Source organism: Malus sylvestris, chromosome 16 (genome assembly GCF_916048215.2).
Source record: "Malus sylvestris chromosome 16, drMalSylv7.2, whole genome shotgun sequence".
In the NCBI taxonomy this organism is placed as follows: Eukaryota; Viridiplantae; Streptophyta; class Magnoliopsida; order Rosales; family Rosaceae; genus Malus; species Malus sylvestris.
This window is the reverse complement of record NC_062275.1, coordinates 15,136,945-15,149,976: the sequence shown is the minus strand read 5'-3', so window position 1 is coordinate 15,149,976 and position 13,032 is coordinate 15,136,945. Positions and strand designations below refer to the sequence as shown.

General features: G+C 37.9%; 1 pseudogene; it reads right to left on the bottom strand.

Annotated features, from left to right (window-relative positions):
• Nucleotides 1–9,141: 9,141 nt before the first annotated feature.
• LOC126608570 (probable aspartic proteinase GIP2) lies at nucleotides 9,142–12,667 on the bottom strand (annotated as a pseudogene).
• Nucleotides 12,668–13,032: the final 365 nt, after the last annotated feature.

Sequence of the window (13,032 nt, the reverse complement as noted above, 5' to 3'; positions counted from 1 at the left end):
TTGGGAGTACTGGGCGTACTTTTGATCACCTGGTTGGTGATAATAGCGGCAGGTTGCCGAATAATTTTGGAGTACTTGGGCGTACTTTTAATCATCTGATTGGTGATAATAAAGGGCCTGACTCTTTTGGGCATATAGGCCTTCGCCCTCCACATAACATTCCAGCCCATTATTTTGGGCTTGCCCTTTTTATTATCATTATTATTATTATTATTATTATTATTATTATTATTATTATTATTATTATTATTATTATTACCCTCTGATGGGGTTTATACAGATGTCTACAAAAGATAAGAAAAGTAAATTGCATCACTTTAAAGTAAGGAACCCTTCTCTTCCTCCTAGGTTTTCCCGTAGCTTTCTCAGAAAATAGGAACATGCATGATGAAAGTGTGGGCATCTTCTTTGGCTTTAGTAAGATCTCCCTTTTTCTTTTTCTTTTGCATTGTCCCCCATGTTCTCTCGATGAGAGCCTCCCTTTTTCTTTTTCTTCTTTCTTTTTCCAGCAGGTGGCAGACATCTTATTTTCTCTTTTCCCTTTTTATTTTTATGTTGTCTGAACACCAGCTGGTGTACTCCAGCCCCAATTTTTGAAAACACTCATGGTGGGTCATGGGCAAAACAAACGCTCTTGGTGGGTCATGGGCAAAGCATGCTAGTTCTTGAATCTGCTTCTCCAGCCCTCCGATTCCACCACCGGCAACCAATTCCACCAAGTTATTCAGTACTTGCTGACTAAGGGTGTATGTTCTGAGTGTATAAATACATTTCCATAGATAAGGCCAGCAAGTCCACCACCAATGAGGGGTCCAACCCAGTAGATCCAATTGTCGTGGAAGTCACCGTTGTCGCTGTCTCCGCTATCGTGGACCACGGCTGAATCTAGAAAAGAATGCATGGCCCTTTTCGAAGTCGAAAATGGAAGGGACGACGACTCAGGCAAGTCACTGAGTTGGTGATGCTGCTGCTTGACTATTGAGAGAGACAGAGAGAGATTTGCGAAGGTTTGTCTCTGGAACAGCCCAATGATGGGGGTTCTTGAAGCTTCTCATTCTTGCTCCTTTTTGGGAATCATTGCAAACCCAACGCACAGGGGCAGCAGTAGAGCGCCACGCAGTCCACGATCAACACTCCGCTGCACGACTTGCAGTACCTTCCCGTGCACTTGATCCGATCCCCCGCACAATCATCGACGGCGTACCCATACCGGCTATTCCGCGCTGGTGTCGTGGTGGATCTCGTGGATGACGTGTGACATTCTCTGCGATGGTCGGACGACCCGGATGTTGATGACGACGACGATGAACTCCCGTGGTGGTTACGTGACGCCCGAGGTGGGTTATTCTCGTCCATTGGATTTCACCTGAAAGCATGAAGGGAGAGACCAAGACTACCAGAAGGAACAGAAATAGCTTGGAGACACCATTGAATCTCAAGAGGTGGCTGCCTAATTTGGCACCTCATGTGTGTCTGGTAACTTGCAGTTCCCATCACCCACATATTCCCCCTTGAGCTAGTGATTGAATTATTTGAAGAGACCAACCTTGCAATCTCTGAAACCAAATGCTCAACTGGCCTATAATACCTGCCAGAGTTTTGGTTTTGATCTCTCTCCTCATCACTAACAACCCACTTTAGATCTCCGGTGTAAATTATAGCACCTCTTTCTCCGAGAAATGATGAGTCCACTTTTCTTTCGAGCTCTGAGAGATTTGCTTCCACATCTTCTCTTTTCATGAACCTCACAGAAACAGGTGAGAATTGGAACTTGATGAACTGGGTTGATTTCAACGGTGATGCGGAAGGAGTGTAGATTTTGATCCCAAGTTTCTACAGATTAACGGCGAATGTGAAAAAATGAAAGAAAACCGACACAACTTTTCGTATCGTTTTCCACAGACGGCGCCAAATGTTGATGCATAAAACCGGAGGTCTTGAAACAACATAAATCCGACCATGAATTTGCAAGAAAGTAAATAACACAAGATGTATCGTGGTTCACCCCAAGGTTTGGGCTACGTCCACACTGATTATTGTATTTCTGAGAGGATTGTATGGGAGAGAGTGTGAGGATCTTCATGGCCTAGGAATTGGTCTCCCCTAATGAGGAGAGTGAGGGGTCCTTTTATAGAATAAGGACTTCTCACTTATTACATATTTGCCCCTTCCTTTATTACATAATTACATTTAAGTCCTCCGAGTATTTATATGAGATCTAAATATGGAGGCCCTAAGTATGGTACAAACATACTAGATTTTGACTATCCAGATAAACTTTTCTTGTGCAAGCCTGAAGCACGACGCAAAAAGGAAAACAAGCATTACATTTTATTAAATAGAATAAATTGTCGATTTAATAACTGAATTATTTGTGTGAAATTAAGTTTTTAAATTATGTTTTGGTAAAAATAAGTTCTCAAACTCATTAAAAAAATTTCAATTTCATTCCATTTGAAGCCATTCTATCCAAGAAATCAATTTAAGTCCATGATCTGCACGTAACACATTTTGAAGGGTAATACCGTCATTTTCTAGCCCATAGGTCCTTAATGTTGCACATAGGTTGTGAATTGTGCCAGTTTACTCTTCAAAATTAACTTCATACACTTGTATAAAAAAAAAAGTTAATAACAATAAGTTATTGAACTCACAAAAACTGCCAATATATCTATTGTTGAGATCAACTTTGAGCATTATGCGGAATCTCACGTGAGCACGGGCGAGTTGGTGAATGAGAGGATTGTTGGGTTGTGATCTACTTTAGTACACGTGTGAGGAAGTATGGCTGGTGATGTAAGCATAAATAATCCAATTAATATGCATGGTTAGCGGAACGTTGGATTTTGTTTTATCACATTAAATTAAGAGTAAATTGTAGTTATGGTCCCTTAACTTTAACTCAATTGGAGCAATGGTCCTTCAACTAAAAATCCATTACCATTGGTCCTTCAACTCATCAAAACGTGTAGCTATGGTCCCTCAACTAAAAATTCATTACCTTTGGTCCCTCAACTTTAATTCAACTGGAGAAATGGTCCCTTAACTTTAACCCAATTGTAGCAATGGTCCTTCCAACATAACTCGTTTTGACAAATTTTTTTACGTAGTTGACGAAAAAGACCATAATTACACACTTTGATGAGTTGAGGGACCCTAATTATATAAATGGTTATTCCAACATAACATATTTTGACAAAATTTTGAAGAAATTGATGAAAATGACTATAGCTACACATTTTGATAAGTTGAGGGACCAATGGTAATGGATTTTTAGTTGAGGGACCATTGCTCGAATTTGATTAAAGTTCAGAGATCATTGCTACAATTTACTCTTAAATTAATTCATGTGATCGTGATATGCACTTGTGTTCATGAAAAAATAAATTAAGAACGCATGCATAAACTTAGATTAAGTTTAGAATTCCAACCCTTAGATTTCATATGCAGACAAATTCAATGTCGTTGACGTCTCCAAGTGTTGGCATGCCGACAATGATTAGTATTTTCTCCTCCAAGTGGTGTGGCAGCAAAGCGGAGTGGGTGTGGTGTTTTGTTTTTCAATTTTATTAAATTGCAAAACCTTGTTGTAGGCTTATCTGATTGAACTGTATTTAGGACAAACAGGGAGAGGGGCCGGCCAAGGGAGAGAGAAGAGAGATATGTAATTCTGAGGTGTATGTTGTATCACCCCATTGTGCCTTTATTTATAATAGTAGGGAAGGTTAAATCCTTACCCCATTGTGCTTTTGAAATTTGATCCAATGACTACAAACAGGGGCTCACTTTAAAAGTTATAATAACTTTAACATTTTGATCAAATTTCAAAGGTCCAGATTTGTGGTCTTGGTGGACCATATCCCTTTCTGTTATGAAGGATTAATAGGACACATAATAGGAATCTTTTGGACATTTAATAATTGTGTCCTCTAATGAAGGGAATAGATGGCAATGGAGTATAAGACCCTTAAAAATTGTCCTCTATGGCCATTCTGAACAATTTTTAACTATCCACCATCACCTTATTTGTAGACGAAAGCTAATGAAAATGGCTTGAAAACTTGAAGTTTTAATCAAAATGACAAAAATGTGTTGTAAGTTAATGATACCATGAGTGACTTTTTACAGTAAGAATGTTATTTTCGTTAAAAGTGAACAGTACTGGGAGTATTTCGTTAAAACTCCCTATTTGTAGTAGTGTTTAAGGGTAAATTAGAAATTAGATCACAACCAATATGCAAAGTTAAGGACTTAATAAGCAAGCAAATGACGGTATAACTCTATCAAACGTGTCACATGCAAGTCACGTGACTTTGTTTTCCAAAAAGGGAATCAGCTAGTGACCAAGCTACGGCAACCCACCCTTTCGGGAGGCCAGGTAGACTCACAGAGTCATTACAGCATCCCTTGACCACCACATGACTTAAGTTGATGAAAATTTAAATAAAATAGATTTGAATATATATAATAGTGGGGATGAAATGAGGAGTTTTTAATGAATTTACAGACTTATTTTATTGAGAAAATAATTTAAGGAGCTAATTTTCACTTAGGTGATAATTTAGGAACTAAATCGGCAGTTCACCTTAAAAAGTAAGTAACTTTTTTTATTTTGTATTTATTATGTACTTATTGGTAATTCTTTATGTCCACTTTGGAAATCAATTAATCTCAAAGAGTTGAGTAACAAAGCACCCGTTTTCTAATCCCGTCTGATTCACAATCAAAGAAAAATAAATTTGGACATTGCCAAAAATCCAGATTGCAAAAGCCAATTTAATTCATGTGGTATCAGTGTTAGTAGAGCTTAAAATGTCCTACAATCTAGGCAAAGACAAGTTAGCAACACGAGTTTTGATCCGGATACTCTAAAACGAATATATTCCTCTGCCAGTAGTCATATAACAAATCAAGAATAATGATTAATTAATAAAAGAGTAATATTATACTTATCATCTATTTGTACCATTATTTGTATCATCTTTCTAATAGAGGTAAGGTCCACCAATATATGTGGGTTCTAATTTTATTATAAAGATGATACAAATGACAGTGCAAATTGTAGAATTATCAGAGAGACGGGCTGAAGATCCACTTCCAACAACACTGATATTGTCCCCAACTTATAATTACCACATGCACAATCCGTCAAGTATGATATTTTATCATAAAAAGCCTCGGTATTAGTTGGAGTAGGGTTAGGATATTTAAACTCTTGTTTTCTCATAAATACAGTCGATTTAGGACATTTCAACTCACCCCCTCACGTGGGACCCGATTTAGGACATTACACTGTTTATGAAACTTACGACACTGTTTATGAAATTTACTACACTGTTTATGAAAACTTACGACATTATTTATGAAACTTACTACATTGTTTATGAAACTTAACAGTACTACACTATTTACGAAACTTAACGGTGCTACATTCTTCTTTCTCCTCTTCTTGAATTTTCTTGGCACATTCTCACCTTCCAAACACTTTTTCTTCTTCTAATTTTCTTCGATGCTCATCAAATTTTCTCTGTATCTCTTCAATTTCTTAACTTTCTACACCAATACCTAATTTTCTTCTATTGTCCGCCCATCTGTAGCTTCCTCTTTTTCTCCACCTACAATCTTAACTTTCTACACCATGTGTTATTATGTAAGTGGTGGGAAATTTTATTTTTTTAACACAAGAATCTCACCACTTATATAGAGACGTGGTATATCACTCCGTGTTCCAGGCACATTGAAAAGTCTCTCGTCATCTTGACTACTATTGGGAAACAGCACCACAAAAATAAAACTGGGAAAATATAATTCAATTTGAAGTTTTTCTCTTATTCTAAGCAAATAATAATAATAATAATAATAATAATAATGTCTTAATGATAGCAGACAATGGGGAGAAAACAGAATGGAAATAAGGGGGTGGGGTGGGGTGTATGCGCCAGCGCATGTGGTGTTTTTATGTGGAACACTTTGGATGCAGTCCCTAATTACCAATGTTCTTTGATTGAAACCTTTGTGGTTTTTAGTTTTTTATCGAAGTTCCTGACATTAATATAATAATGTCTTTCTATGTAGGTTATTACATTTTTAAATTAAAAATGGAATTTGTATTTATTTATATAATGAGATTTTAAATAAAACCTATAATTTATGGGATTAAAAATATTAAAGATGAATTATACTCTCCAATGTGTGTGTGTGTGTGTGTGTGTGTGTGTGTGTGTGTGTGTGTGTGTGTGTGTGTGTAATACATGGGTACGTTCATCAAAACTAACTAAAAATTTATTGTACCAAAACATGGGTATGTTCTTCAAAAACACAAAAAAAAAAAAATGATATTAGGCTTAATAATATTATTAAATTTCCTCTATTAAACATGACATGGATACATTCTCAAATCAACGAAATAGAATGTGCCCATATAAGTATAAAAAAAAAATAGATTAGAGAAAATATTGAATGAATTTTATATATTAAAAAAATGGGTACATTTTATATTTAAAAAATGTACATTTTTCATATAACAAATTGGTATATTTAAGAATGGGTACATATGACACACCCCGTCTCGAAGGAGGGCATGCTGGCCGTCACGTGAGAGTGACGTAACTATTTACACAGTTCGGAAGCTTTAAAGATACAATTACTAAGATGTAATACCGGAGGGTGAGTCATACTTTTGTGAATTCTGTCAGAACACCGTTGAATTCCTCATGGCCACCAAAGCTCTGCTATCTTGAACCTGGAGGGGCGCAAAACAAATGTACGACTGGGCACCTAAATTGGATCCAATTGTGAGCGTATGGTGCGGGGGTGACTAGCGATTTATCGCATAGCTATCAGGAGAGGATAGCGTGAGCAAAACTATATTTCACCTAGTTCAGTCGCACAGACTTTTTCAGGGGTTCCGACTCGTGTGCAGTGTAGTGCCGTACAGGTCACTTATGATGACTCCGGCTAGATAAAATTGATGAGATTGATTATGAGTTATAGGTTCAGCTGTACAGGCCACTATAGGTGGATCCGGTTGACATATTATTTTTCATGAGCTATTTATATGTTTTGTTGAGATATTTTGGCATGGCATATAATTCACATATCACTACTTCTGAGTATGGTTTTGAGACAAGTATACGTATTACATATTTTTTGGAAAGTATACGGGTTTTACAGCGAGGGGTTAGCGTTTTGATAATGAGATGATTTTCGAAAAACTTTGTTTTACTGACCCACTCAACTTTGTTTTGCGCCCCTCCAGGTTCAAGATAGCAGAGCTTTGGTGGCCACGAGGAATCCAACGGTGTTCTGACAGAATTCACAAAAGTAGGACTCACCCTCGGGTGTTACATCTTAGTAATTGTATCTTTAAAGCTTCCGAACAGTGTAAATGGTTACGTCACTCTCACGTGACGGCCATCATGCCCTCCTTTAGGACGATGTATGTCAACATATAAGATTAAAAAATTGAAAATTTAATTTAATGGGTACAAAACTTATTATAATTTTATTTTTTATATTTTGGAAATGTTTGAATTGAAAATTAATTAGGAGTTTAATAAGGATGTGAGTATTAAAACTCTAAATCAATTACTAATTTTTATTATAGAAATTATGGAACTTACTTGTAATTCATTAATATATTAATGCTGGGGAGTTTGATCAAAATCTAAAAACTGATAAGATCTTAGTCAATGAACATTAGAAACTAGGAACCAAATACTAATTTTTCATTTTTATGTTATTTTATTTTATTTATTATTTTGTCCCTTATCATTAAATAAAGTTAGTGGATGATTTTTGATTAAAATGCAAACATTAGAAGCCCTTTTCATTAGTTTTCCTTTTATTTTTATTTTTTTTGGTGCTTTGTCTACGTACATACATTTACGAAATATATTCACCATTTAACAGTCATATATGATCACTGTAAGATCCCACATCGCCCAGGGATAATGATCATGTAAGCCTTATATGTATATTCTCATCTCTACCTAGCACGAGGCCTTTTGGGAGCTCACTGACTTCGGATTAAGCGAGTTCGCAGAAAGACCAATCCCAGGATGGGTGACCTATTGGGAAGTTCTCGAGTGAGTTCCCAGAAACAAAATCATGAGGGCATGGTCGGGGCCCAAAGTAGATAATATCGTGCTATGACGGAGTCGAGCCCAGAATGTGGTGGGGGCCCGAGCCGGGATGTGACAATCACCATATATGATATTCACCATATTATTTTTTTGTCAAATATGATATTCACCGTATCATCGTTAGTATTATCTTTTTAGTCCCTTCATTTTGATTCGTTTTAAAATTTGATTTATGATCATTTGGGTGCTACTATTGACACTTCAAACTCCTCATAAGACTATTTTCTTTCAAAAATAAAAAGTTAGGAGTATACGATGAAATTTTAGAGTATTAATAACAATTTTTTTTAAGAGTGCTAATAACGATCAATTTTACTAATTTTTTTTCTTCTTTACTTTGTTTGGTTGGGGTGACAAATTGTACGGATCAGGTAGGCCTCAATATGATAGTGCCACAGTTTGGCGAAGTAAGTTGGTATAAATAGTTAGTAAGTGAATTGTTTGGCCATGAGATATAATTGTAAGTTGTAAAAATTCTTCAAGATAATTGCAATTACATAAGCATGGAAATATCTAAAAATAAAATGCTAACAAGATTATGTTTTAGAAGGAATTTAACTATCAATCACCACAGTATGTGATCTACAAAATATTATTTAAGTAGGCGGTCTATCTAACATCACACTTCCAAAAAATCATATACAAAATTTGAAGTTTTCATATATCTCTTCATTTTGAAAAACTCTTTGAAGCTTACCGATAAACTATCATAATACCAATAAGATTAAAAAATTTAATCTAAATTTGCAAACTAAATGATGTATCATCAATAAGAAATAAGCACGTTAATCAACACTTCAAAATCTAATTATCAACAACCGCATCATTAGTTTACAAAGTTTAATTTAAAATTGTATTCTCCCTATAAGATTATCCGTGAAAGGTTGCATCAAAACCATTTATCAAAACAACCATTTTTTATTCACCATGTAAAATACAAAAAATAATACCAAATAACAGTTGTTTAATCATCAACAAAATATTGTCCTCTTAACTCTTAAGCATTAGAAGTGAAGTTGAAGTTCCCACAAGTTGTTCGACTGAACAAAAGTGAGGAGCTAAAACCAAGCCTAGAAGTAGCCAGATCAAACTGCAGAAGATTGTCCTCCAGTTGGTGCCCTCCAATCACAATAGAAGTCCTTGGCTTTTCACCTCCATCCACAAACCCTAAACACAGGACATCATTGCTCACATACACCATTGAATTTGCTCTGAACATTGTCCAATATACACTCTCGCTCTGCAACACAAGATCAATTGAAGGCACAGAAGGCCCAACCCTCGTAACACCAATGTTCTTCGAACTGAAGCATGCTCTGAAAGGCGCTACTGCTTTCACTTTTGGGATTTTATTGGCAACTTCTTTCACAAATGCATTCACAACGACGTTGTAGATTGAGGTCTCCAAAACCATGTACAGATTCACCGTGCTAATCTTCATGCCCCCATACCCTTCATTGTCAATGGCCATCAATGAAGTATTCAAAGCAACAACCTTTCCATTGACCTTAATCGACTTCACATTGATGAAGTACTCCACCGAAGGCTCGCCTTGAAAATAAGCACCGGCTGTGTTGACAAGGTTGATGATCAATGGAGTGAAAATAAGTGAATTGTGTTGTGATTGGCTCATATTTTGAGTTGGCAACAATGAAGTGACCTGTGTTTGCTTTCAGTGGAAATATCACATGGTGTGGGTTGCATGAAAGTTACAGACAAGTGCTGCAAAGTAAAAGCAAAAGTGGGTTTGCCATTTGACTTTGGGAACATTATGCAACAAATGTGATTATGGCTTGGCCTTTATTTAATGCAAGGAAATGATTGCATTATGTGTGCTTGCCGAGGGAGAAGGTTTGCATCAGGGAAGCATCCAAGGAGATGGTGAAAGCATTTGGCTCTACCATAGGAAAGGTTGAACAGGGGTTGAGAGAAAATCAAGAGAGCTAGAGTGAAAAGTATTTTAGTGAAAGAACTATTGGGGTAGAGTGAGGCTCTTGGGAAAATTCTATGAGTGGGTGTGCAAGGGATTTGGGATTGGGTTATGTCGATTTAACTCATATGTATCTTGTACTGTTATTCTCATAGTGAAGAGCAATATCTCTCCGGGTACGTAGGCAGGATTTTTGCCGAACCTCGTAAATTTCTCGGTGTCTTTATTTCTTGTACTTTATTATGTTCAACTGAGTGTGATTTGGTGAGGTTGTAATCTGAATCTTGTTTCTGCACTGACGAACGGGCCAAGGCACAACAATTGGTATCAGAACATCGTTGGAGGCTTTGGTTCGTTGGAGGTCTAGATTTGTTGTTCACCATGGAATTTTTAGTTGAGCAATTTAAAGGGAGAAACGGTTTTGCTTTTGGTAAAGGAGAGTAATGGAAGCCTGAAGAAATGGAAGCCGTGTTCAGGGATGCTTGGATCAACTGCAAAAGTTGATGGTGAGAAAGAAAACAAAGGCCTCTTTCTTCTTACCTCACTTTCAGATTCGTACGAGAACCTTGTGAAACTTTACTGCATGGAAAGATGGAGTAAGTTTGGAGCAGGTGCAAGCTTCTTTGGTGTGGAATGATACACAAAGGAGACCATGGATGATGGTGGGCACGAGACTGCTTAAGCTATTCAAGGTTGGAATCGTGGAAGAAAATTGGAAAGGGGATCTGAGAGAGACAACAGGTTCATATCCGGTTTCAGAGGCAAGGGCCACAGTGCTACGGGTGCAAGGCCGGGTTGTAGCAAGTTTGTGGCAGAAGGCTTCGAGTATGCCCTCTAGGTACTTGAAGCAACACTTCTCCTGGTGATGTTTAGTCTCAAGTGTTGTAGGGGTTTTGCAGCAGGTGGAGCTATGGGATTCACAGGTGATGAGATGGTCCTGAAGGAGGAAAAGTGTGAGGAATGTTTGTCTGGCTCGATGGGTGTTGCTGGAAATAGGTGCACTGACAAGTTTCCAGGTTGCAGACAATAAAGAGGGGAAAAACCTGCTGGAGGAGACGAGGATGTGTTGAGATCCTGTCTGAAGCTAAATGGTGAATTTTAGCTTGCAACAGCTGCACATGCATTGGCAATGACTGAATTGGAACAGGACCAACGAGGTTGATTCAGGGTGTGTATGCTGGTATGTAAGGCCAATAAGCTTTGGTGATGGGTGCAAGGATTTTTGCATTGTATATTCGCCAAGGTGGAGATTGTTGTGATTGGCTCATATTTTAAGCTGGCAACAATGAAGTGACCTGTGTTTGCTTTCGGTGGAAATATCACATGGTGTGGGTTGCATGAAAGTTGCAGACAAGTGCTGCAAAGTAAAAGCAAAAGTGGGTTTGCCTTTTGACTTTGGGAACATTATGCAACAAATGTGATGATGGCTTGGCCTTTATTTAATGCAAGGAAATGCTTGCATTATGTGTGCTTGCCGAGGGAGAAGGCTTGCATCAGGGAAGCATCCAAGGAGATGGGGATAGCATTTGGCTCTACCATGGGAAAGGTTGAACATGGGTTGAGAGAAAATCAAGAGAGCTAGAGTGAAAAGTATTCTAGTGAAAGAACTCTTGGGGTAGAGTAAGGCTCTTGGGAAAATTCTATGAATGGGTGTGCAAGGGATTTGGGATTAGGTTATGTCGATTTAACTCATGTGTATCTTGTACTGTTATTCTCATAGTGAAGAGCAATATCTCTCCGGGGACGTAGGTAGGATTTTTTCCGAACCTCGTAAATTTCTCGGTGTCTTTATTTATTGTATTTTATTATGTTCAACTGAGTGTGATTTGGTGAGGTTGTAATCTGAATCTCATTTCCGCACTGACGAACGAGCCAAGGCACAACAAATTGGACACCTCAATATTAGGAAGGAGAGTATAAGGCCCGTCCCCGAAGATTACAACGCCACTAAACTTCGATGAAAAGCTTAAAAAATTGCAAACTTTCGGGGGAAGCTAAAGGCAGAAGCGAATTGAGATAGAAGCCCGATTTTATCCCTACCGAGGCCAGCCATGCCCTTGACACCACTCGCTAGGCCTTCTAACAGAAATATGGGCCCATAAATGAAGAGTAGGTTGGGGACAGAGACCAGCCTACCTGGATTAGACCCATCTGTGGATTGTAGGGACACAGTGTCTTGACCAAGGTCGCTGCTTGTGGTAGTGCGGGTGATGGTGTTACCGGGGGAGAGAGCACATGTATTGTTGTTGCAGCCTGGCTTAGGGGAAGAGTAGCACTCTGTAGTACATGACTTGGAGTTTGAGAGTGAGCATTGGGCGGAGTTGCAGCGAGCCGGCTTGTAGGTGGAGGAAATGTAGTCCTTTTCACAGTCCACCTAAACGTACCGACCACCAAGATCGACTGTGAGTTTTATGGGTACAAAAGGGGTTCTTTGGCTGAAGGTGGTGAGGTATTGGAGGGTAGAGGAGTCTTTTACCACCGGAAGAACAAGGGCTTTTGGTCTGAAAGAAGCAGTTTTGGCAAGTGAAGGGGCGACGATGAAGTGGAAGAGTAATGAGCAAAAGAGAAGGCAATGAAATGAGGAGAAAGCCATTGTTAGTAGTTGATGGATTTGAATGGTTGAAGTGGGATGGCATTGCCACCAATTTATAGGACTTAGAGGTCAATGAATATCATTGACCAAAAATCAGGAGTGTTTTATATTGACCCAAAATTAAAACCCTAGTCTGTCAAGGATGACGACTCTGGACAATTCCTTGCCAGCTAAACTCGCGTTCATCTATGTCATTTAAGTGTCTTTCTAAAACTTTATTCGTTATTTTTCTTCACTACAAATGAATGTTTTAATAGTTTTGGATTTGTCTAATTTCTTTGTAAAGACGATCTATGAATGATGAATTCAAATATAGACGGTTGAGATCCTTGAAAAAAATTACAAAATTAAAACCACAAGAAACT